The sequence below is a fragment of the Cyprinodon tularosa genome, unplaced genomic scaffold (assembly GCF_016077235.1).
Source record: "Cyprinodon tularosa strain WSP-4 unplaced genomic scaffold, ASM1607723v1 ctg473, whole genome shotgun sequence".
NCBI lineage: Eukaryota > Metazoa > Chordata > Actinopteri > Cyprinodontiformes > Cyprinodontidae > Cyprinodon > Cyprinodon tularosa.
In genome coordinates, this window is record NW_024039200.1 from 75,504 (window position 1) to 103,061 (window position 27,558).

A 27,558-nucleotide genomic window follows, 5' to 3' on the forward strand; every position below is an offset into this window, starting at 1 on the left:
AAGCTTCCATTCAAATCCTAGTTTGTTCTGTTTTGTTTTCACTCACTTATATATATATATATATATATATATATATATATATATATATATATATATATATATATATATATATATATAGTCTCAGTAGACATTTCAAAAGTTTTGTTCTCTACCTTTCTGCCCCTTGTTCTGACGATCGTAAAGTATTTAATTAGCCTTCATTTAGACTGAGAACTTGACATTTCCTGATTTAATTAAATCAGGATAAAAACTACAGGATGCCATTGAATCAGAGAAGGAGTCCTTTACATTGTAGGTGTATGATTAAGAGCAAAAGTGTGGATCTCTTATCATATGCCCATCTCTGTAGTCATTGAGTAAAACAGAATGGTTTGATAGAGATACTACACTGGTGAATGTTTTTGTTAAACTGCATATTTAACAAGCAATTTAATACATAAGATTTTTATAATATATTTTTAAATCATTGAAGCTTTACTGAATGAAGTTAATTATTGCCTCTGTTGGAAAGAGATTTATTTTTTTACCTGACTCAAAGTGTGCCTCCTTGAATTGTACTGCCTCAGGAAGCATTTATCTAATCTCATTTCTATTTTTTAATTAGAAGTCGTTATCTAATAAGATGTGGCAATTTGCTGTAGAAAAACTATAACTGATGTAACAAACAAATGAAGATTTCATTGAGACAATAGGGAGTAATTAAGCTAGCGGGACATATCTTCAAACAACTATCATCACAATCATCTTTTGGGTTTGAAATAATTCAGCTTGTCAGTACAAAGAGATAAAGCAGCTTCCCAGGTTTAAAACATGAAGAACTAAATTGAACTCTCGCATTAAAATTCCTAGCAAATATTAATTTCATCCAACTCACTTAATATTAATTGAAGTAAGAAAGTATTCACATCCCTCTGTTAAATAAAGGCTGTTTTAATGCTGGAAATTGAACGATCTCCTCTGTCGCAAGTTTTTTGCAGCTTCTAACAGGTTTTCTTCTGGAATCGCAGTTAATCCAGCTATATATATATATATATATATATATATATATATATATATATATATATATATATATATATATATATATATATATATATATATATATATATATATATATATATATATATATCTTCTCACTGATTCTAACCAACTGCCTTGATCATAAAAACTTTCCCAACATCCTGAATCTGCTGCTACCATGTTTTAATGTGGTCATTCTGCGGTCATGTTGTTTTCCGCAGTCCAATTTTCTCCAACATATTGTGTTTTGGTCTGGGCTAAAAAAGTTTACATTTGGCTTAATCTGATTATCCATCCTCTGTGTCATTCCAGATGGATTTTAATAAAATAACTTTTTTAAAGGCAGCCTCCTATGCCTTTGTTTCAGCAGGGAAATTAATGTTGCCATGTTCCGTAAAGGCCAGACTTGGGGAAAGCGATTGATGGTTGCCATGTACACAGACTTTCATCCCCTATCGAGTTATCATGGCTTTTTGCTTCCCCTCTGCTAGCCTTACCCTGGATCGACATGTCCTGAAAACAATTTATGGTTGAATCATAGTTTGTTTGTTTTTGCAGCTGACATTGCACCTTTCAAAGCCTAAAATAATGTTTTATAACATTTCCTATTATATTCTCTTATAAATTTCTTGGGACATTGACAGAATAGCTGTGGATTCATGCTTAGAATGAATAATACTCCTGAGGTTGACTCTGTTTACTAATCAGGTTACTCCAACTGCACTTTATAGGCCTTAATGGTATTTAGGGTTAACAGAATAAAAGGGGCTTAGACAAAAACACTTTTTTACTTTTTTTTCTACTACTACTATCCAAAGTGTGTGTGTGTGTGGGGTGGGGGGGGGGGGGTGTTCTTCCTGGTTCTGCATAGCAGGACGCAGAATTGTCACGTTTGTCGTACAGGTTGGATGAATGCGACCAACATATTCTCATTATCAGTGCAGTATCTGAAATCGTACGAAAAGTTATGCACACTATTTCGTACGTTTTGGAAGTTTTTCCTCAAAAAAAACACATCAGTGCGCATGCGCTGGCAGAAAGAAAAAAAAAGCAGATCCGCGGACGGACGGAAAACTGCTAAAAACAGTGCAATCATCACTTATTCATGTCTCTAACTACGTTGCTTGCTGTTTTATATCTTAGGGTTAGGGCTAATTGTAATTTATATTCTATATTCGTGAATGGTGCGTCAGATGCGCATTCGCATACGACGAAAAAAACGTCCAAAACGTACGAAATTACGGTGCATAACTTTTCGTACGATTTCATACGAACTCATAATGAGAATAGGTTGGTGCGACATGGTCATACAGGCAGAGGTATTGGAAAAGATCAGACACGTATTGTATTTACGACCACATAGCCAAGAGGCCTGGGTCACATATGAAAACAATTGGATCTCTGTTTTAAAAAGATCAGATATGGGTTGCATTGGGCAAAAAAAAACATATATGGGTTATTTCAGGCTGCTGTGTGAACGTAACCTAATATCTACCAAAAACATTGTCCAGTTAATCAGTACATCTCTAGACTGGAGTTGTTCTCAGTTTTTTCCTCCTTTACACAGTTCTTAACATTTATAAATATCTATTCTTCCATGTGTTCTATTTGTGTTTCTGTTCCAGCAGATAGAGAATGTTATTTCGTTTGGAGCTGATAAGCCATCTTTGTTTTGCAGGACTTTCTCCTGGTGAACCTGTTCCTCTGTGACTTCAGCAAAAACTCCTCATCTGCTCCAAGAAGGTATCTATCTTTCTTCAACTGTCAGGGGAATGATGTCATGTGTTCATTTGGTATTGTCTTTAGCTCTATCAGAAATTGTTTTTGGTTTTTTTCTTTTGAGATGCATAAAAGCTTTTGAGCTTGTGAGCAGGAGACCCTGCTCACAAGCCACAGTAACTAAATCCTTGCCTTGACCTTGTCTACCCTGAACAGTGATAAATCCTAAAGGCAGATATGCTGAATGCCACTGTCAAATAAACAAACAAACAGAAAGTATGACTCTGTGGGAGGCACAGCTTGCCCTCCTTTTTAAAGGATAATACATCTCAGGAGGCTTGTGTTTGCTTTGGCGAAAAACTGGCCAAAAAGAAGATTTCAGCTTTTATAAAGATGAACGTTCTAAGTGTAACATGATGACAGTATGTCTATTACGGTTGAAGGAGCATGTTTTGTCATGCAGATGCATGCACAATGTTGGCTGCAGGCAGAGAGCGATGATGGAAAATGGCTGCAGTGCTACGTGGGGGCTTCCCTGAGGTGTGACACGCAGCTCGTGATTTTCACACTGAATTAATTTCATAACAAGCACAAGTCTTAACTGAGATACTATCTATAGGAGCAGGCTGTCACTCACATTTTAGAGAAAATCTCCCATATGCAGTGCACCCACCAAAAATGTGGAGAGGCAAGAGAAAAAAAATTACCTATTCATTTTAAAGATGGAAGTGACTGAAAATAAAGTCAAGTCAAACAGTAAGAGACGAGGCCATCATTTTAGTTTTAAAGTGGAGAAAACTAGATCTGCAGCTATATACTGTTTTAAAGCTGCAGTCTGTAACATTGAGGAGAGAGCAGACTTCGACTGAAAATTTGAAGAAAAACAGGTTTCACTCCACTCCCCCACCCTCTCTGCTTCACTCATGCCCCACCTCCAAGCTCCACCCCTCTCACAGCATCTGCGCGGCGGGGGGGGGGGGGGGGGGGGGGGGGGGGGCGGGATTCAGCGTGTGTGAGCTGTGATTGACACTCCATCAGACGCTCCTCTGGCTGTGATTGGTTGTTTTGACTCGTCCCGAATTATTCTTTCCAGATTGAAATACAGGCAGTAGCACTGCATGAAAAGTGAGATTTTCGTCTCCGTAAACCCCCGTAAACTCCCGCAGATCTGCCTGATTTTCGTCAGTTTCCGACAATTTGCAACCCGTGCTTGTCCGCGTTTGTCGTGCCACAAATTGTCGGAAACGGACAGTGACGTAGGTGGAGAGCGATCAGCTGTACTAATGGCCCTAATTAGCATATGAATGCAGCAAACCCGCGCGGCTGGCCAGGTCTGGCTTGAATAACCTTCTCAGTATTGGCTGAAACCACTATTCTCAAACAAATGAAATCGCTCGTGATTGGCAGCAAAACCACACGTGGCCACGCCAGGCTTTAATTTTCTTACTGAGTATTGGACGGAACCACTTCTTTTTAAACAAGTGAAGTCGCTCGTGATTGGTTGGCATATATATATATTTACATATATATATTTATTCATATATATATATATATTTATTCATTCATATATATATATATTCATATATTTATTCATTCATATATTTATTCATTCATATGCTGTGTATTTATTTTATCCTACACTGCTACACAATTATTATGCTACCATCAAGGACATGAATGAATTTATACAGGAAATGAAGATTTGCCAGGAAGCTGTTTATGCAAAGAAAGAGCTTTATTAAAACACACACAACTATATACAACGCGTATCCAAACACATGCGTATCTAAAAATTACAACTCCGTGAACGGTCCGTTTGCTTCCTCGGGGTTGGAGGTAACTGGCAGCATTCCCTCCGAGGCAGGTCCGATGTGCAGACGCCTACTGTGCGTGGCCCTGTACTTCGACATCGCTTCTAACCGGGACTGCAGCTTAACACAGAGTTCAGTGAGATCCGGCCTACGAAATGGCGGCGACCGTACAATCCATCCAGAGACACCGCCGACGACGCCATCTTCTTCGTCGGACATGAGGTCGACGGTGGCGGACTTACAGAGTTCCACTTCCTCATCTGCCAGCAAACTCTGCCTCGCCTTCAGCAGCTGGAAAAAAAAAACATGAATCAGCGCACTGCATATGGACACAACACATCTATCAATGCACCCGAAAAATAGTCACCAAATAAAGTCTTACCCTCTTTCGTCTTGCCCGACTCCGAGCAGATAGCCTGGCAGCCTCCGCACGCAGCGTGCTGGCTAGCAGCGTGTATCTGAAGCTCCTGCATACCGTCTCATAATACGTCTTACAGGCAGCTGGAAAACAATTAAATGAGAGTGGTATGAATAAAAAAATAAAAAAAATCAAACGCAAGTCACAGTAACAAGGAAGGAGAAAACATTAAAACAAGTCACTTACACACAATGTCGTCTTTATCAACATCGTGCAAATCCGAGCAAATAGGAGGTCACCGCCTCATTGTGAGGCGACTGTAGTCTGTGAAAAAAAAAAAAAGTACAGCTATGGTCGGTATCCATCCGTATCCATGTCCTTTTACCGCAGAATGAAAGCATATTCTTTAAACCTTACCCCTGCCGGTTCATAGCGCCTGCAATTAGTCTCCGAGTTGTTAAGACGGCATAATGCTTCCTGTGAATCACAAAAAATACACTTTAGTAAAGCTTTAGGCTAGGCTGCTTTTAGCTTACCTAGCTAGGCTAGGCTGTCTTTAGCTTGCCTAGCTAAGCTAGGCTGCTTTTAGCATAGCTACCAGTAATCGAACATATATTTACCGCTAGCGTGGCGTTGTGCACCCGTCTTCTCTTCCTCGAGTTCGTATATCCCGCAAAGTTGCTCGACTGCAGATAGGGTGGCCAGATGTCCGGCTTTAGGGCGGACAGTCCGGATTTTCATTGCACTGTCCGGCGTCCGGCGCTGCACCCAGCCGGACGTGTATTTGTCCTCCTTTACCCCCAGATTCCACATACTCCGTCAGCGCTCCGCCCCGCTCACGTACGGAGTACTTGTCTGTCTTCTTCTTCTTCTTGTCGAGTTTTATGGCGGTTGGCAACAAACTGTTAGTAGCATTACCGCCACTTACTGGTATGGAGTGTGGTTCGTGATGGTTTAAATATTGATCCTGATACATTCTACCCTAACTTCTTCTAAACATACATTCACACATTCACACTTAAAAATATAAACATATTTGTGCACAGCTTTGTATATCATTCCTTCACTCACAAACACACTTACTATAATTAAATTCTATGGAATAATTTCGTTTTCTTTAGAAATCGAATAATTATTTGTATGTGTTTACTCCCTAAATTTTTCCTCAGTATATCTAATAAATTAACCTTCTCCTTAATGTCTTCAAACTCTCTTCTCATATATCTTCTCTCTTTTTCATATTTATGACATTCTAATATAACATTTTCTATGGTTTCATATTTATCACAGAAATCACATTTGCCCGTTTTATGTTTTTGTATTTTAAAAAGTGTATGATTAAGTCCTGTATGACCAAATCTTAACCTTGTTATCACTCTTTCATCCTTTCTATTTCTTCTTCCATTTCTTCTTTCTCCTACCATCTTCTGAATTTTATAAAACCATCTTCCTGTTTTATCTTCATCCCACCTTTTTTGCCAAATTTCCATAAGTTTCTCTTTAATAATACTCTTTCCTTCTGATTTACTTATTTTAACTATAAAACTAATAGAATGTTTAATTGCCCTTTTTGCCATTTTATCTGCCCTCTCGTTTCCTTCCGCCCCAATATGTGCTGGAACCCACACAAATGTAACTATCAGCCCCATGTTTATTCTGAACAGTGTATGATTTATTTCTAATAAAATGTCCATCCTACTATCTGTATTACTTGTCTGTCATGTAAATCAATGAGAGCTGTTCCACATCCTCCGCTCGTCACCGCCCACGTACGTCTTCTCCGTCCTTCACCGTCAAAATACGGAGCTGAGCTATTTTTTGCTCCCCTCCGGTCCGTCCAGATCAAGACCCGCTATTGCAATCGCACCAAACAGAAAAAAGAATGTAGAGAAGACCCGGTTTGTCAAATTAAATTATAGTAAAAACAGATCGGTATCTAGAAATTAGAGCATAGTTTGTATATATTCCCAAAAACTAAAACAATAAATTTAGATTTTATTTCCTGGCAAAACATTCAATTCGGTTTATCCATTAAAGAAAAAAAAATTTGGAATTTTTAATCAATATTCTAATAATTGTAACAAAGTATTATATCCATAAATGTCACTATGCAAAATGCTCCCTCTCAATCTCTGCTCTCAAAAATGAACTTTCCCTTTTCAAAAGATGTCTGAGAAAGATGCAGAATTTAAATGCAATTAAATTGTTTGAGTTAATTGAAGAATTTCAGTAAGTAGTCCCCACTGATTAATTTACTTTAACTACTACGTATTTTATTTTATTTTATACTTTGTTCCAGCCTGTGCATTTAATTTTATTTTTCAAAAGCAGGAGTTGTGATATTTCTTCTTGTATTGAAATATTTGTTATTGACTTGTTATTTGAGATTGTTATTGTTTTCTTATATATTCAATAACAAAAAAAAAAAAAAAAGTGGAAATCTAAAAAAAAAATTAACCATTACAGCCAACTGATTCTGATTAAAACTAATTTTTGAAGTAAATTATTTTGTGTATTTTTTTTACATAACATTTGCATACACAGTAATCTAGCGTACTTTAATTAAATAAATCAATTCAAGCTAAAATGTAAGAGTCTATAATTAGGCTATACTGAGCCTGATCTATTTCTACCATCTATTTGGGGGATATTTATTGCCACACTTTGGGCCACTTAATACCAATTTAGCATGCTGACCTATGTCCTTATGACCACAGTGTACCAATCTTCTGATGGCTACTTCCAACAGGATAATGCGCCATGTTATAAAGTGAATCATCTCAGAATCATTTCTTGAAACTTTTCCACTTAAGTAATTGTGAATTGAGCATATTGACAGACAACATTTTATTTTTTATCTTAAATGCAAATTAAAAAAAAATAATTACTGCTCTAAATGTATTGCTCTGTCAGCTAAAGATCTGTTTTGGTCTCTATACTTTAATTAAATAAATCAATTCAAGCTAAAATGTAAGAGGCTATACCTGATCTCTTTGTATCAGAGATTTTCTTACCCCCCCCCCCCCCCCCCTGCAACCCTGGTTTGCATTTGTATAGCTCACATCATGTTCATTTACATGTTAAAGCCTCCCCTAGAATTCCATGGGGGGGAGGCATGGGGGGTACACTGCCTAAGAAATTCCACGTCAATTTCTGACAATTTACGGGAGTTTTCGTCGAAGCCTGCAAATTGCCGTATACTGCCGCTAACCTGAAGTTCCACGACAATCTACAGTGCCGTATATTGACGAAAATCCCACTTTTCATGCAGTGTAGGCGGTACCAATTGAAGCAGTTTTTTTCACAGGTTACATATCACATGTACTGCTGTCTGGGCATAGGGACAGTTTTAGCCAATATGACAAAAAGGTGATTTTTAAAAACTTACAGACTTCAGCTTTAAATGTGCAGCGACAGAAGTGGATTCTGCCTAGATTCTATTATCTAAGAAACAAATCAATATTCTTTCCACAGTGGGTGCATTAATGATTTTTCTTTTTCTTTTTACTTCTCTAAATGCTCCATTTTGTAAAAAAAAAAAAAAAAAACTATTCATTAATCAAGCCAATGTGAAAACGTAGGTGTAAAGTTAAAAAGGCTCCATCTTAAATGCAGTGTTGACAAATATTTGACCGCTGCTGTCCATCAACAAATAATACAGTGTTTGTTGGGTTTTGAAAAAGTGTTCAAGAAGCTTAATAATTGATGGTTTGTTCTCAAATAAACATCCTAAAATGGTGGCAGGCACATAAGTGCATCTAAAAGAATGCAAATATTTTCCAAAAGTTAAATATGTTTGGTTTTCCTATTTTAAAGGATTCATAGTACATACAGTGAAATATTCCAGCCATCCTAGGATTCAGATTCATAATAAATAATATCAATAGTATATAAGAGTAATATAAGGATATATCAATTTAAAAAAAATTGTTTTATCATTGCTGTGTAGAAGAAATAATGTTTTCATAAACATGCTGCAACATGTGAACTTTTTTAAATTATTGTTCTTGCAAAAATGATTCCCATGTTTTTGGGTGTTATTTATAAATATGTTTAAAGCAGAACACCATAGCTTTTGACCCAAACTTAATTTAAAATATATTACTTTTTTTGGGTCAATATAGAGCACTTGATGTATATTGGTGCTCAATACGCCCTACTCTTGTTTATATAAATTCAGAGAGTAAGATAACACATGTAATCAGCTGGTCCATGTGGCCTGCCATCTGATTGTAAGATATGGAAATAGACTGTTCAATTTTGTGACAGTGAAGTGTAATTTTATGAAGGGACTTACAGTTATGAAAACCCTATATAACTGAAGCTAGCTGGACTGCAAACAGTTTCCTAATTTGATGAACAAAAATAAGGATTGATATCAGCTGGTTAGGAGAGGTGTGCCCAGCCTCTGAATGTCTCTAAGTCATAATCCCTAAATGTGAATAAATTAAGGCTTGAAAAATCTTGTTTGGCGAAAGAAATGAATACTTTTAAAGAATTAAGATAATCAATTTAAAAGAAAAACAAAATTACTTATTTGCATTATATTACTTATTTGCATAATATTACCGTTCTGTGACATCCTCAGATGTTTAGTATAAAATATTAAACAGGCAGCATTAGAAAATAAAGAAATAGAGCAGATATTGCAAGAATAAAGTTTCAGACTGATTTAATTTCTCCAAAGCACCACTACAAACCCTATCTAGACATGGCTGTGCATGGTGCTGAAAAGATGCAAGGATCCACAGCTGAGCAGGAACAATCATGAATCACCACAGCCAGCTGTTAACATGGTGGCGCGGCTAAAGATTGCTTTAGCCACGCCACCATTGCTTTACAGTAGTAAACAATGTTGATACTATTCAGACAGCGAATAGACTTTAAATGTGTACAATCAAACATATGATGGACTACATCCTTATAATTATAAGGATTTTGCCCAATAGAGCAGGGAGAGACCATGGGGAGGAATAAAAGCATTGCTGTATTGGGAACGTTACGTTACTTATTCATAGTTGTGTTACAGCTCCTCCTCAGAGGAAATTTCACTGCAATAGGTTAGTCCAGAAGTTTCCTGCTATTTTTCTGAACTTAAAAATGATCACAGTGCTAAATCTCAGGTGGTAAGCATTGAGAAACAGCAGCTGCTGATGGGGAAACGTCTGCTGCTTTCTGGGCGTAGTCCAGTTTTCTTCCCTTTATTAAAAGTTTCTCCAGCGTTCATATTGATCCCAATGACAGGATGTCCTGTGTACTGAGCCGTCTGCTCCCATTGCATTAGAACACCGGTGCATCTCAGTCCCTCTGAAGGAATAAGTTTCATTCATTTCAGCATCATTCCAAGTTTATGATCAATAAATGCATCTCAAACTTCTACCAAACTCATTACACTCCAGTTCTACCTGATAACTTCCTGCTTTCCACACAGAGCTGAAACAGCTCCAATTGTTTGACTCCGCGCACGTCAAAATACGCTATTGTTAAAAAAAGCTGTTTTAAGAGACACTGAGAAGAAATGTCACCTTTATTGGTAAATTTACTTCGTTATGGCGGCCAAAACACTGAAATCCTGAATAAATTTTCAAATTATGATCCATTAGACAACATTTAAGTGAGTAGCACCGTTACCTTACTCCAAGAGGGTTCCGGCTTCAATTCCCTGGCCTTGAGTCTTTCTGCATAGAGTTTGCATGTTCTCCCTGTTCATGCGTGGGTTATCTCCGGGTACAGCTTCCTCCTACAGTCCCAAAACATGACTTTTAGGTTAACTGGCTTCTCTAAATTCTTCTTAGGTGTGAGGGTGTGTCTGAATGGTTGTGTGTCTTTGTGTGTCTGTGTTTCTCTGCGATAGACTGGCGACCTATCCAGGGTGTGCCCTCCCACTTGCCCATAGACTGCCAAGTATAGGCACTGGTCCCACCATGACCCTGACAAGGACTAAGCTGGAGAAAATGGATGGATGGATGCTGGTGAAGATTCTCAGTATCCAGGTCATAGTCATTTCAAAAAAGTAAAAAAAAAACAATCCACTGGACTTTGTTTCCAAATTTCAAGACATTTCGCTTCCCATTCATGGTTTGAGGTGTGAAGGAAGCCATCTATGTTAAGAAAGAAAAACCAACCTTAAACAGTGAGGGTGGACTCAGATTCCAGCTTTCGAAAACCAACAATACAGCAATATGGTTGATTCTTTCCTGCTATCATCGCGGCCCCCACCCCCATGCAGGGGAGCACATCTTCCTGTTCAACCTAACCAACAATTTTCCTCAACGACACCCATTTCAGAGATAAAGACAGGTATCAGGTATTGCAGGCTAACAAAGAACCCATTCTATAAAGTCTCGAACTCAACGCTATATCTGACATTTTGAATTGAAAAAGCTTCCTGGATGGGAAGCAAAACGTTCTCAAACTTTAAAATAAAGTCCAGTGGATTATTTTTTTTTTTTACTTTTTTGGAATGGATGGACAACAATTGGTTTGCATTTTGTCGAAATTTTTGCCTGCAATTCGCTCTTTAAACATTTGATTTTCTATGTCTCCTCTAATCAAGGGATGCTGTTTTTAAGGATTCTTTTATTCAGAAAAGTGGTAGGCTGGTGAGCTGAGGTGTCAAAAGGTTTGCACCTGTTATAGGTGTTCCTACAAAGCAGAAAAAAATTTGACTTCATGAAAGTCTGTCTGTCCATCCATTGTTCTGTCCATTCGTTTAACTGTTGATTCTTCCATCTTTCCATCTGTCTATCCATCCATCCATCCATCCATCCATCCATCCATCCATCTTCTTCCTCTTATCCATCAGGGTAATGATGGGGCTGGTGCTCATCTCCAACAGTCTCAGGGTGAAAAGCAGGGTACACCCTGAAAGGTCACCAGTCTGTTGGAGCAACTTCAGGAAAGTCTATTTTCTAACAATATGTTAGAAACCACATTATACTGTATCATTAAAAGTGATCCTAACATGCTTATTTGAAACATTAAACTTTACAGAATCAATAGAAATAAACCAAATGAGTTTCAGGCATTATTTAAAAAAAAAAAAAGATGCAGGACTTATATTTGCACTATTAAACTGAAACTGGCTTATTGTGAACACATACAATTTAATGTCATTTGCTGTCTTCCTCAGAGAAATACCTCTACACTGTTGTGGCCACTGTGAATTACCGTATTGATGCTGCTTATTGCACATTTGGCCAGTTTTTCTTGTTTGTTTTTGTTTTTTCACAGCTTGAAAGTTATTCAATAGTAAATGTCAGGAAGGCGTGATGTGCCAGTAGCTGTGATCTCATTGACTCTGTTCAGCCCTCAATCAAGTTGTTTTAGCTGCTGTCAAGGCTTCTATCAGGTTGCATTAAACTCTATTGTCATTTTCTTTTGCGTGTTTTAAATGCTGTAAATAATTATATGTTTTGGGATATATGTGTTTTTACAGCTGCAACATGGCACAGCCTACACAAGTTTGCAAATGAATAGATTTAAATTAAGCAAACTCCGTTAAAATACTCCATTTAGAAATGAAAATGTTTTATTGTTATCATAAAGGCAAAATATTTGAATGATTTTAATTGCTTCTGTGCTTGATTACAAAATGATTTCATACTTAGAAAAAGCTTGCTAATTTTCTATCCTGACATAAACTAACTAGTTACAAACCAGAGGCTGAAACCCATCTCTGCAAGATGCATTTTGTTGACGTTGTGCATATGAGGTTAATGCTATCATTTGGTGTACAGACCACCATCTGTGTGTTTTGGGTTTGTTTGTATGTGGACTGTGTCCACTGTGTGTAGGCATTTCTCTAACATGGTTTAATCCTATGCAGGGCTTACTGGATACAAATCCTTTCTAAAGCTTTTAAGGCTTCTGCCTTTTCATTTGTGTCTCTTTTTCTGTGATTCCGCTCAATCTATCAGGCAGCTAAGGTGACTGCAGCGTTATGTTCCATTTCAACCACTTAGGTAACAGGATATTTTCTACATGTCAAAAATTCTGTTTGACTTTAAAGCAGAGTGGCATTCATCTGTAGTTTAGATGCACATTCAAAATAATTTCTACCTTGCTTAGTGTCAGTTGTTCTGATAATGTGTGTATCTTGGTCCAGGTGAGCCCCTACAATGCAATCCAGAACAAGTTACTGTGTCTCAACTTAAGAAAACAAAATATTGGTCGATTTGGCTTTGGTATTATACACTTTTGTAAGAAAAACTGACATATTTTATAAGGTGTAATACTATTTTTACTGATAAAAAATTTGTCCTCATTAGATAAATTCAGACAAGTTCATTTGAAGCTTATCGGTCAACTGATACACAGCTTTAAATGAATAAGCATTCTTAAAACTATAAAATGCTAATGAATTATGACATAAAAAAAGAAAAAAAAATATAATATGGGTACAGTAATAAAAAGCTCATTATTTCTGCAGAAGCTGAGCAGCAGGCTGGTGCAGCTTTCAGTGTTGCACCAAATCAAAATGTTTACAACGGTGTTTTAAGGAACCTCTGCTGATGCTTGGCTCCAAATCAGGTCATTGGAAGAGGGTTTGGTTGTGCCAGTAGTCCTCTTGGATTCTCTCACTATTCTTTTCTGTTCTCTGTTGTTTTTCCTGCTGGATTTTTGTGAAAATGTCCGTAGAAGGTAGAAGGATGAGTCTGTTTTGTCCGGTGTTGCCTTTTACCTTTAGAGATCAGAGAATTAAATGCTGTCAACTGTCTTTGCTGCATGTTTCCTGCTTTTGAGCTCCTTATTTGTTAAGCGATCAGGGATCATCTTTATTGTCATCTTCTGTCGTTCTTACACCGAGCATATACCTGCTCTTTTCTCCATTTACAGTTATTCCATATTTCCATAAGTGTCCCTTTTTTTTCTGCAAACTTGATAATCTTATCTGCCTCATACCTGTGGAAGCAAGTGAGCATTTGATTTATTGCAAAAGATATTGTGAAGCAAATAACATTGTATCCCAGATATTGGTGCAAGCCAAATAACTCTTAACAGTCATGCGTGCTGGGAATATTTCAGTGTAATAAACACCGGTAGTACTGCTAATAAAGTACTGTTGTACCGGCTTCTTCACTAGTCAGAGTTATTCAAGAAGTACAACAAAGAACTAAAGAATATCATGCCATAGAAGTGTACTTGTAGGCTTGAATTAAAAACAAACCATGAGAGTGGTGATTTGGCCAATACTATTTATCTAATAACCTTACCCTTTTCTCTCTGGATTTATCATGGGTAAGTTAATTCAAATTCAGGTTTTTTTTTGTAAATTTTCTAATTCAATCCTTATATTTATTGTAGCTGTTGATTAACTGTATTTAAAAAAAAAAAGATTTATAATCCAAAATCTGCACATGTAGTCTTTTGGTTACTTCAGTGGATCCAGTTCTGCTCCAGATTAGAACTGAGTTGGCGAACAATAGATAGTCATGTATTGTATAGAAGTGGGGAGACTACAGAAACACAACATTAGACTGACTGACTAGAGAGGTGACTTTTAAGATCGTTTCTAAGATACTTTTTATTTTCCAACATTAGTATATCACATCAACTCTATTAGTTTTACCATCTATATCAGGTTCAGCAATATTAGGCCACTGAACTCCATCCTCCTTGGTTAAAATGTTTCTTGCATGTATTTAATTTGGAACAGAAAATGAATGCATGCCATATGAAATACATAAAGCTGTATAAATATGGCATCAAAGTATGGCTTCGTAAATGGGATTTTAATAGTATATTGATGATTACAATTCAATATACTGTGCATCTCTAACTGATTGACCTTTACCCCATGTAATTTTCTAAGGCTTCCCTAAAGCAGAGAAACACCACATGTAATAATCCAGGATTATTAAGGGACATTAACATTGAAAAGTAAGCTAAGTATGTAATGATTTTTACTTAATTAAATGATAAAAGAAAGATTTTAAAATAGCAAAAAACTACTGTAAATACTACTAAAGGCATTTCTATCATTACCTGATATTAGTACTAATTATTATCAACTGTTTTGTGTATAAAGGCAGCAGAGCAAAGATAGAAAACATTTAGCAGTTCACACAGGCCCCTTTTTGTCTCATCCGCTATAAATGACTTAGGTCAAGAGAAGATAATAGAATAATATTCTCTTCCCTTTTTCCTTATTATAAGTGTCTCACAAGGTGAAAGAGTGAAGCGCAGACTAAATTGGTAAATGAGCCTATTTTTATAATGTCGACTCTATTTTAATAACCCCCGCCTGTGGTTGCTTGAAATATCAGGATTACATAACCTAATTAGTGTCACGCTGACAAATATCTTCAGATTGTTTTGAATTAATTTAATTCCAAAAACTATTAAATAGTGGGATTTCTTTATTTAGAAATGACAAAACTATATCAGTATTTACCTTTAGAAGGAGAAATATACCTACAAGTTTTACCTAGAAATCCACTGAGAAATCATTTAGTGACTGATTTAAATTTAAACTATTTAAATCCTTTACTGTTAATTCAACAGTAAAAACATAACATAAAGGTAGCCTTTATTCTCCATGAGTGAGTTGCATAAGCAGCTGTTTAAAAATGGATAGAGAGTATTTACATTTTGCTGGACGTTTTGCTCCTCTGTCATTTTATACATTTAGGTAAATGCTAAGTTTTTCAAACATAAACTTGGGCCTACATCTACATTATATGTTAATGCTGACTTTAGCAGATAATAGGAAGGCTGTAATGTATAGAGGAACTGGCTGGTGACTGGAAGCATCTAATTTTCAGATTGATTTGTCCTGACAGTGACCAGCCATTCCAAAGTCAAAATGCGTTCTTTTCCAGGTTCTCTAAGATTGTGCTAAAAACGACAGCAGCACTCCTTGGTGGAGTCAGTGTTTGTTTTTTCCAGTATAATAGAGGTATTTGAACCTAAAGTGAGAAAAAGCTCAGAGACTAAAGGAACTATAGAAGGAAAACTATTTCTACCACATATCGAGACAATTTCACCTAAATTCTGTAAAATTATACATTAAGTTATGCATATAATTTACATGCATTTTGTAGTGCCATAAGAAGAGGTTCATGGAAAATGTGAATTACATGACTGAACTTCACAAAATGTTTTTAAACTCTCTGAAGCTGGTTTTGGAGTTTTTCCAAAGAAAGCATTTTAGGTAAAGAGGAGTTTAATCTGAAAAACTCACACGAAGAGTAAAGACAATTAGGAGAAATCTATTGATACAATTACTTTAATAATAATGATTACTTTGTCTTTGGCGTTTAGACCTTGGCAGGAAACATAGCGCTTATATTTGATACATATGCATGAACAGGAGCAAAGAAACGGGCTATTTCCCCCCAGGCCTGAAACTGGTGGTGGAAAGGAGATAGATGAGGATGGTCAGTCTGTAGACTGCTGGTTAGTGAGACGGTATGATGAGCTTTATGGGGAGATCCAGTGGATTGTATGAGCTGATACTAGAGCTTCACTCAGGGACCTGGAAGATGGAAGTCCAGTTTGGATAACACAGGTTGAGAGAACCTGTCCGTGATGAGCAAGCATGAAGCGACAGTGAAGAGGAAAAACTCCCCGGAGGGAAGAAACCTCTGGTAGAACCAGGCTCAACATGGCGGTCTTCTGCCGGACAGGTTAAGATTAAACAGGAACGCAGTAAGAGTCCAGGAGGAATGACACTTTGATGAAGCTTTAGCTACGAAAGTGGAGGAGGGGCTGGAGGTGGGTTGAAATGATGTCATCTGAATGAAGTCACACAGCCTGCGCACAGGAGCAGACAAGTGGGTATCGGAGGCCTTTTAAGATGAACTTTGGATGCAAATTGGCTTTCGTGGAGGCGTGGTTCAAGAGATAATATGCCCCCCATCCTCCGGGACCTAACACTGGCGATGGAAAGGAGGCTAAAGATGGATGGGAAGCAGGTGAAAAAGAGGGTAATGGTGGAGATGGTGTGGAGGACGACTGTAGTTGGTGGAAGAGTCTTAAAATATGATTGGCTGCGTCGCAGGTGGATGTAGGAAAGCAATGAGTTTCTTCAGTTGAACTTCCGCCTAGGCTCCATATGGGAACACATTTGTCGAGTAAGTTATGACAAAGCAAAATTTTACCTCACATGACTAATTTGCTGTTTCTGTTGCCAGGGTCCTGCCCTTAACACAACCATAAGAATCAAAATTTTCTCTCCATATGGAATCTAAAACTAGATTCTCTAAAACTAGTATGTTGAACTTCCTTTATTGCCGCACATTCATTAAAACCTTGCACAATTTCTGATCTTGTCTCCATGCTAGTTTGATACCTTTACTTCCTGTTGGAATTATAGTTGTGGAAACACAACTATAGTAAGACTTCTACAAATGATTAATTCAATCGGCCACTGTAGCAGAGATCCTTCAAGGAGTAAGCGCTGAACCACCCCATAAACAAGCTGTATGTCATTACCACAAGATCCAGTCTCTGGAGATTCTCTAAAGGTTTCTGCCAGACCCCAGTTGCCAGATCCTTTTTCTGCAGACAGGAAGGTAAAACATTGAGGCAGGAATTAAACATTAAAATATGCGCACATTGTAAAATACAAGTACACACTGAACACATATAACAGAGGATAGGATAGCAAAAATACGCGTCTATGAAACTGAGCTCTAATTAGAAAGGAAAATGGGAAATGTGGTTAAATCAGCTGATTCAATGAAAAAACATAAAATTAAGACAACAACTTTGTGGAACTTCATTGGAAAGCTGAACTGGAAAACTCCTTAAATGACAGACTGCTGCACCCTAAATGCACCAGGGAGCATTATCACAGATCCTTCCTCCCAGCAGCTGGAAGACTTTATAAGCACCACTGTTCCCAAAAACCTCAATAAGTTTTTACATTCATGCTAATATCCATTACTGTAAAAATGTCCACGGCTGTTATTGATTTTTTATTCTCCAGATACAGAGTATAATGTTAAAAAAAAAAAAAAAAACTGTACAGTACAATTCTCTGTTTTAGTTTCCTATCTTTTATATTTTTAAACATTTCTAAGGTGCACAGTGTGTGACCACTTATAATATAACCTTTGCTGCTATAAACACCACAATTTCCCTATTGTTGGACAATAAGGAGATTTTCTCTTCTATTCTAATTAGATAGCTCTCTCTCCCAAAACTAACATGAACATTTAGGTATGAGCCTTATGTCCAATGAAGTTCCACAAAGTCGTTGTCTTGTTATGTTTTTTTATCGAATCAGGTGATTTAGGCATATTTCCCAAACATGGTTTCTCGAACTGCCTTTACATCAAATTCAGGCAGCTGCAAAAGAATTCGATTGAGTGTTTTATTACATAGACAACTACACTTCTTCTGGTAAACATCTGCTTATGTCATCTTCCAGGCAGCTGCTGCAGCCAGCTTTCCTTGTAATAGATACACCTGTTCTGTTCCTGCAATTTTCTCAATGTCTCCTTTTCCCCTCCAACTCAACAGCTCCCTCCTTCCCCACCGGTATGCATAATTCAAGAGGGAGCAGAGTTTTTGCTGCATGTAATGGTAGGAAGCTGAGCTTTATAAGGAAACTCGACAACATTGAAGAGCTGAAGCCAGCAGGAGTCACGATCTGTCATTTTACGGCTTTCCTTCACTGGCTGTCATCTCTTGCAGACACCTCTTCGGTTTTTATTCTGAACTTTTCCTTTTTTGTTCTTACTTCCTCCTCGCTGTGGTAAATGCCCCTTCTCCCCGCCCTCTTTATATCGGATGAGTGCTTTCTGCTTCCCTGTCCAGTATGTGTAGCCATCTGGTCTCCTGTCCCAAGCCTCATGTCAGTCTGCAGTATCAGTGCTCTCTGAATCCATTTGACAAGATTAATACAGTAAATCTCAGACAGATATAAGCTGCTCGCTTTGATAGAGATCGTTGGGAGGAGCACAGTTCAGTTCTGGCCTTGAGCTAATGAGTTTGTTCAGGTTTTCTTTAACTTTGACATTTCATATGAGCCACCAAAATAGTTGAATTCAAAAGGAAGCCATTTGATGTAAAAGACAGCGACATCCCGAGATAGAAATTTTGAACCACTCGCATGCAATGGTCCTTAAAAAATAGTCATTTTATTTTGAGACAGGCTATACAGAAAAGCCCAAGGGAGTTTCCCATGCATTGCATCACAGCCTCTTAAATTGTTGCTGTTTCAAATGTTTCCATCTCTCAGCTCACTGCAGGATAGTTTAACTGGTTGAAATGACAGTTTTCTTACGAATTAGAGACTCATTTTTCCTGCAACTTACAATGGTGTACTAATTTTTATTTATTCATTCATTTATTTTGACTCCTAAGTTTAGCCAGTTACAGTATCTTTTGATAGCTCTGCTGTAGTCTCTCAAAACAGTATATTTTTTTCTGAGATTCCATAATGTAGTTTTAATTTATGTAAGTGTATTATAAAAGATAAGATGCATATTATACAATTTAATCACTTTTTTTTTTATTATATATCACAGTTTCAAATGTTTAATTGTCATTTTAAGTGTGAAAGTACAATTACTTGTAATATCTTTGATGTTTAAAGCTTTTCTTTGCAGAGAGTGTAAAGTCATCACATTACCTAAAGTCCTGAACACACTGATTGTGTATGACTTTAAAATCTCCGATCCGATTTTTTTCCTGCGTCTCACTGACTGCGTATAGAGAGGCTCCAACTAGGCAGCGTGGAGAGATTTTTTTTTTTTACCTCTGTCTCTGTACTATACACAAAGAAAAAAAATCCCACATTTGACTTGGACAGATTATGAAAATTTTATAAAAAAGTACATTAAAAAACCAACAGCACATTCTATAAAACAAAGCTCTGCTTAACGAGTCTGTGCAGCATCTCAAACCAGAACAGATAGAGAATGTTCATATATTAAAAACATAATGAGATATACGTCTAAAGAAAAGAAAAATGCAGCGATTAACACCATGAGACGGTTTCTACGCTGACTGAGGTAAAGATTTGATTTTCAGAGAGATCAGGGAAGTTGATCGAAGTTTTTCTCTCTTTTCTTCCAAAAAGAGGTGAGAGATACGTCGTGCTTAGCTGCTCTATCTGCGTCTCCTTATATATATTTTTTTTGTGAGGCTCTAAGAGGATCACTATTTTACTATATTAGTTATTTTTTTAATTTTTCAAGGAGATTGATAAAGTGCAGTTTCTGTCCCTCGTTGTTTTTGCCAAGCTCAAAGAGAATCACTGTTCTATCTGTTTTCTGTCCTCCTTAGTTCCCACCATGGGTAAAGTTTTCTTGCTGCTGAATTACTGCATAGTCTGACTAAAATAGACCTAGGGTCTATCTTAGTCGGACCTACACGAGCCCCCTTGCATAAAATCCTGTCAGGTGTGATGATCCTTATTAATTTTCAATGAATGCCAAATGCCTCGCTGTCATCTGAAAAGATTTCCTGTCAGATCTGATGCAAAATCCTATTTGCTGTGTTCTGGACTTAAGAGTTTGATCAATTCTGCTAACCTGTTTTGTAGCCTTTTCCATGTCCTTGGTTGATGCTTTCTTCTTTGTTCGGAAGGCGGGGCCTGTAAGCATTACATATAGTTTAATTAACATTTTAATGTTTCATCTTGTTAGTTATTTGGTCTAGAATGACATTTTTAAGGACAAAATGTACTTTTTTTTTTTTCAGAACCTGCATAAACTGCAGCTGCTCATTCCTCCATCTTCATTCCCCCCAGACCTCTCCTTCCATCCGGGGGAAAACAAGGCTGCATTTCTTGGCCGCATATCAATTAGTCTTCAAATTTGAATACAAACAAACCACGCCCCTTTGCTATGTATGACATAATCGGACGATTAATCTGGCCTTCGGAGGCTGCAGCCTTGCTTAGTGCACACCCACTAAACTATTTCCATTGATAGGAAATTCTCAAAATTTCTGTTGACCAAAGTATTTAATATTTCTCTTTATATATATATATATATATATATATATATAAACTGAGAAATAGAAACATGTTTAGTCCCTTAGTCATATCTCCAGCATTCTGGACTCCAGTTGCTGCATTAAAGACTTTTCTTTGTACTGTGTCATGCACGGCCTATCTGAGGGCTACGTGAAACTCATCCACACATTGTGCCATAGCATTCATTCACCTTGCACTGTGATTTTACAGTATGCTGCCTTTTACACAATTGAGGTTCTATTATTTCTAAACCAATCCACTGTCATATTACCAAATGTTGGCCATTTAAAGTTTGATTGCGAGACTTTCACAAATGAATTTATTGTACAAATGACATCCTGAGGCAGCCGAATGCATAATTTCTCTGAGCTCCTGAGTGTTTGTTCAATCACCCATTCTGTCATAAACATTTTTCTTGCTTGGTGGTTTTATGCCGTAAGCCCATCTCCAAAAGCAGTGTTTTTATATGGCACAGCTCAGGTTTGCTGTAATAAATGATAGTGGAATATTCTCGTGTTTTGGTAGAAAATAACTCAAATGCAAAGCAGAGAAGAAATGAAAAAACTAATGTTACGTCCACCTGGCTTGTTAGGTGGGGTAACATTAATGGAGACCACACAAGGATTTTTTAGAGTTAATGAAAAAGGAAATTAAATTATATTAAGTAAAACCTGAAAAAGGATTACCTGAAATAAGAAGCCAAAACAGATTAATACAAAACCCATAACCAATTAGAAATAAACAAACGCAAAACAAACCTAACAAAACTCAATCATAAGGTACAAACCAAACCAACTGGGTTCTGAAGAGGGAGAGGAGGAAAAAAGCCTCCTGACTGCTGCAGCATGACAGCTTTTAAAGCAGCAGAGCACCAATCAGGGAAAAAACATAACACCTGCAGAAGGCCTGCCTCCAGGACCCTGAAAGAAAAAGCAGAGACCCACTGCAGCCGTAACAGTAATTTTATACATAGATTAGACAGAGAATTACACTTAGGTCTTTTATCTAGAAAAAAGACATGCAGCACCGCCAAATGGAGGAGCATGCACTGGGCATAGAGGAGGCTGGTTAACAGAGGCATCCAGCAGAGAATAAGTTCAAGCAGGTGTCCACATAGGGCTGAAGAAATTAGATGTAAACCAGAACCGATAATTGGATCGAAAAAGGAGCAGCTGGGGCAGAGAAAAGGTAAAAAAGCAGATGGAGTTAGAAATACAGAAATACAGCAAAAATATTTAACAAGCAAGATCAACTAAAAAAGTTAATTAATTAACTACAAAGTTGCAAAGAACAAATAAGGAAAACATTAAACAAATATGAACAGAGAAATTAAGCTTAGGTGAAAACTCAAACTAGAAGACCTGATTCAGCCTCACCTCTCATCCCTTCACTGCATGATGCCCATGTGTTACAGATCCTTTCACCCCAACGCCATGACTCTGCTGTGGCCTATCATATTTTAGGACTCTTCTACTGACTACAATCCTCCTCCAAACTATCTCCACCATTACCCTCTTTTTCAACTTTAGCCTCTTTTCCCTCATCAATGTTAGGCCCCGGAGGATGGGGGCGCATATTATCTCTAATTCTCTATGCCTTCATCTTCCATGAGGTCTTAAGCCCCAAAATCTGTATTTCTGCAACAGCGTCGGACTCGGCTATAGGGGAACCACCAGTTGGTAATGAGAACCTGTGGCTGTTGCTTTATTTGAACACAATGTACTCTTATGACCTTACTTGAAGGAAAAACTGAAGGCTTACAAAAACTTTCTTTCTGGATTAACTGAGGATTTTCTGTCTGAACTTGGTCTAAATTTCTCCATGATTGGTTGTGTATATTATTTTAAGTGAATTTGACCTTAAAAGTTTACCAAAATATAAAAAATGTAATTCAATCTGCATTTGACTGATTTTACTTTTTACTAATACTTTATTACATTACTTAAGTACATCTGTTTTTACAGTAATTTTCATACTTAAGTACAAGACATTTCGGATACTTGAAGACTTTAACGCAAGTAACATTTCAGTCAGTGACTTGGACTTTTACCAAAGCCATATTTTGGAGAGGTACCTATACTTTTACTTCACTCTGAGATTTCAGTACTTTATACAACACTGGGTAAGAATGTGGATGCAGAAAGAGTTAAAATAAAAATCATAACCTAAAACCTTAGGATAATGACAAAAATGTCTTTTGTTACTTTGGTTATAATTTTGTCTCTTTTTCTGCCACTTTGGTGAAGGGCTTTCACAGTGATCTGCCAATAAAATTGTGGCATCCCACACAAAAAAATAGCTTATCAGGCTCTTGCTACTTTATTTCTGTCTTTTCTTTGAATTGACAAATCTATTCCTAGCTTCCGTATGCACAGCAAGATACTTAAAGGAGGTGATCATCTATAGGAGTATTCTCTCTTGCATTGATAAGTGGTGATCAACTTGGCACAGATAATTTACCTTATTCTGTAATTGAGACTACTAGCCAAGAAGTTGCTTTCAGCACTTAATCATGCTGCATTTATTGCAGCTGTTTAGTTGTTGTAGTTTTTTAAGAAAACTTTCTACCTTGCTGATCTCACTCATGTTTAATTTAACTCCATTGCCACATCATGGCTTAATTTTTTTTTTTTTTTTATCTAAAAACAATTGTCTTTATGTTTAGCTTTGTAAAAGCTTTTACAAATATCACTTGCCCCTCAAATAAAGTAGGACATTAGAGGTGACCCAGTAGTGTCAGTAGAAAGCCCTGATTTCCAACAGAGCATCATGGTATTATCCTCATTGCGTCTCATGTGTTCCCACGTGTCTCGACCTGTATGTCGAGCGGTGTGTGCCTTTTTTTGAAAATCTTCCTAAAGGAGGTGTTTGGTTTGAGAATAATAATGATGAACATATTTTTTTTATTTTGACGTCATGCTCTGGTAACCTTCCAGGAGGAATAAAGGGTTCAGATTAAGCCTTCACAGCTGCCATGCAAGGCTAACTTTAGCTTAATCAGCATGTCACTTCTGTAGAGATTTTAAATAAAGAAGCTTATATAAAAGTATGTGACTAATACATAACATTACTTTGCATCAAATTTGTGTTGCAACAATGCTGGATATGTGGCAGCTCCTCTGCAAATGTAATCAAGTACATTTGATAAGAATACTGCACATTCTGACTTTTTTTTTTTTTGGCAATAAGGCTAATGGACTTAAATGTTGAATAGATCCTGGAATGGCTGGGAGGAGATAGGATTAAGGCCGAATCAACTGGGCAGCTAAAGCTTTTGCATCATCGAAGCATCACTTGAGGATGTCAGCGTGTCAAGCAATGTGAAATGCTTTTGAAAAACGCTCCTGACCATGTTGCCTCTGATTCTCCTCACGTCAAACTCAGATGCTCATCAAGAAAATAATGCTGACTGATTTATCAAACTAAGAGCACTTGTTCACTAACACAGTCCCCTGGCTTCCTTTTTTTTTTTTTACCCTTTTTAAAACCATCCAGCTTCCATCTCTATTAGATTATCTGTTGTTTTTCCTCTCTGTTGTATCTTTCCTCTCCACTCCAGACTAGATCTGTCACATCTCTCCCAGTATCACACAGCTCTCTCTGTGGGCCCATCAGAATGGCAAGTTTTAGCCTTTCCGGAACTGCAACACGTGACTGCGTCTGGTTTAAGCGGTTAAAACCACCTGCTGTCTGCTCCAAATCTGACTTTAGATAGTTGGACGGAAAGAACATTTAATACCATGGCAAATGATGGGAAGCTTGGTGCATGCGATAAAGCGCACCAAAATGAATGAGCACGTCAATTTTTTTGTTTGTTTTCTTTTTTCTCTGTATTTGCCAAGGTTGACCGTGACCTCCAGTGGTGTGTTGCATGGGACTGAAGAAGCACATCTGGTATTTTGATTTTCGTGTGGGCTTTTTTTTTTCAGTTTTGTGTGTGAGTTAAGCATCCCATCTGGCTATCCAAAAAAAAAAAAAAAAAAAAGGAAAAACCAAGACTGAAGCCTGAAGCAGACTGCAGAAGGATGCTGTTGCTCATGTTTTGGAAGATGCTCACATCTGTTTAAGACAAAGAAAATAAATGACAGCCCAAATGCAAAATATGCCACAATTAATGAATCCTGCTGTTTAAAAACAGGCTAGTCTGATTTTTTATTTTTCCTGTCTTCGCATGTCATCCTAAAATATTTTACCTCACAGAGATGAATGCTTTATATTGGCCTGAAGCGCATAGCTAACCCCGAGGAAAACAAAAGCAAAAAAATACCATTCAAAGACAAAAACAGACATTTGTGCAGTGTTTTGTGGTACAGACTGAAAAGCTCAGCTCCTGATTAATAAATGCTCAGTTTCTTTATTCTATTGTATCTATTGTATTGAGCCTCATATAAAATTTTTCAACAGTTGTTGAAAACCTTTTCTTTCGATGGTTTGTTGTCTTATAGAGTCTGCAGGTTGCCTGAAGCATTTATACCTTTAGCCCAAGTTAATGAACATCTACCTCAATAACAGAAGCAGGAAAACGTCTGTTTCAGTCATTCATCTTTCTGGTCAATGACGTCATTTTAAAGGCTTAAAGGGGATAAACGGGAGGTTTAATGCATTTAAATGTCTTATTTAATTAATCAGATTATGTTTGATTTAGAACATACATGTTTACAGCACTATGTAGAGCAGTTTTAGTCATGGCAGACTCAAAAAACGAGGTCCCAATCTTTGAAGATTTTATTTATTTATTTTATTTTCTTCTAGATGTCCAGACCTTTTCAGAGGTGGGTTATAACTACACACATTGCTCACATATATTTACCTGAGTAACTGTTTTTGCTTGCAGAGTTTAACAGTACTATACCTCTGAAGTTTACATAAGTAATATTCTTGTAAAATATCGCTACTCTTACTTGAGTTAAATTTCTGGCTATTCTGTTCATTGCAAATAATTTGAGCTATTATATTGTCAGGTAAATATTTAGTAAATAATATACATTTTTTGTGGAACTTTTTTACTCCATTCCAACATATAATTGGTTTTTAGAACATTGATGTTGAAAAATTTGAATTTTGAAAATAAGTCAAATTTTGTTTATCTGTAATATTATGCTTTATATTTCCATTTTTTTTATTCTTGTCTTTAAATGACATGACATCTGTCTGATAGATACGTCATTTTGAAATACTAAATCATATGATATGAGCATATGATTTAGGGGGGGGGGGGGGGGGGGGGGGGGGATTCAGCGTGTGTGAGCTGTGATTGACACTCCATCAGGCTGTGATTGGTTGTTTTGACTCGTCCCGAATTATTCTTTCCAGATTGAAATACAGGCAGTAGGCGGTACCAATTGAAGCAGTTTTTTTCACAGGTTACATATCACATGTACTGCTGGGCATAGGGACAGTTTTAGCCAATATGACAAAAAAGTGATTTTTAAAAACTTACAGACTTCAGCTTTAAGATAAAAAAATAAGGTTTTCATCTGTCAGTACGCTCTATCCAGAACCCCTCCAGTGAAAAAGTTTTAGTTTCACCTGGTTTAAATTTGAAAAGAAATCTATAAGGAGCCTTTTGCTATCTGATTATTAATTGAAAAAATAATCGACAGATTAATCAATTTGCAGAATAGTCGTTAGTCGCAGCGCTAGTACAATCAGGAAGGAGACCGCAGAGTTTAGATTTCATACTAGGTGTGAAAAAAAATATTGACATTAAATACTAAATAATTCAAAAATTTAAAAGGTAACTCTAAAGTGTCCCAAAGACAATTTATACATAGGCCAAATGCAATACATATATGGGTACAAGAGCTGAAAGATGCAAGGTGTGGTGATGGTTTGTTGCAGGAGGAACAGCGCAGCATTACGATATCTAGCTTAATTTCCGAAATGCAAAGAGACTTGAAAATTTGAGATAATCTGCAAAATAACTAAATCTACACCAGAAACATGATGACACAGAGACATAACAATGACCCAGAACAAATCCAGAAATCCACCAATTAAGAAAATGAGAGTCTATAGCTGACCACAAAGATTGGATGGGATCTATACTACAAGTGTACGTACTTCCAAAAGCCAAAAATCTAATAAGCAAAAGATGTCTAAGATTTTTCCCACCATGTGAACCCACAAAAACAAGGACATTTCCTTGATAACTCATACCTATGTACACAAGTGTCCTCACAGACCTGCGTTTGGCCCTCTAGTCGCCCAAATTCAACCATAAAAGGTTTGGACAAAGAACCATATAAATGTTATTGTGTGCTTAAATAGCTGATCAATGCTATTTAACCATCACCAACCATAAGGAAGAGAGCAAAAAAGCGCAGTTTAACCGAGGCATAGATAGGTGTGTTGGAGACTAAGCTGGAGATTCAGATAAATGAGTTTGGTTGCCACGGTAGTGGTGTGGAAAATAAAATGGAGTGATTTAGATGGAAAGAAAGTCGAATGTATTTCTGATCATAATAACAAGGACATCCAAGGAGGCAGGGAGTTTGGTGCTTTGCCCTGGCTGGGATACTTCAGCTTTGTGGATAAATTCACAGATTTCTTTGTTGTTGTGTTTTTGCTAAAAGCTGCTTCAGGTGGAGAATTAATTACTTATTGGGGAGAATTTGGGCTGTTAAGAGCATATAAAAAAAGAAAAACAACACTGAGTAGTTAAAAGCTGCAATTCATTTTGAAAAACTTACACAAAGAGAAAAGGCAGTTAGGAGAAA

The 27,558-nt window shown here is 37.0% G+C and overlaps 1 protein-coding gene across 2 annotated transcripts in view; it reads left to right on the forward strand.

Annotated features, from left to right (window-relative positions):
* Nucleotides 1-2,676: 2,676 nt before the first annotated feature.
* dlgap4b (discs, large (Drosophila) homolog-associated protein 4b) overlaps nucleotides 2,677-27,558 on the forward strand; it is a 136,523-nt gene continuing 111,641 nt past the window's right edge. For both annotated transcript variants that reach the window (XM_038301767.1, XM_038301764.1), the window contains exon 1: nucleotides 2,677-2,760. The gene's annotated coding sequence lies outside the window, so the exon portion shown is untranslated. The remainder of the gene's footprint in view (nucleotides 2,761-27,558) is intronic.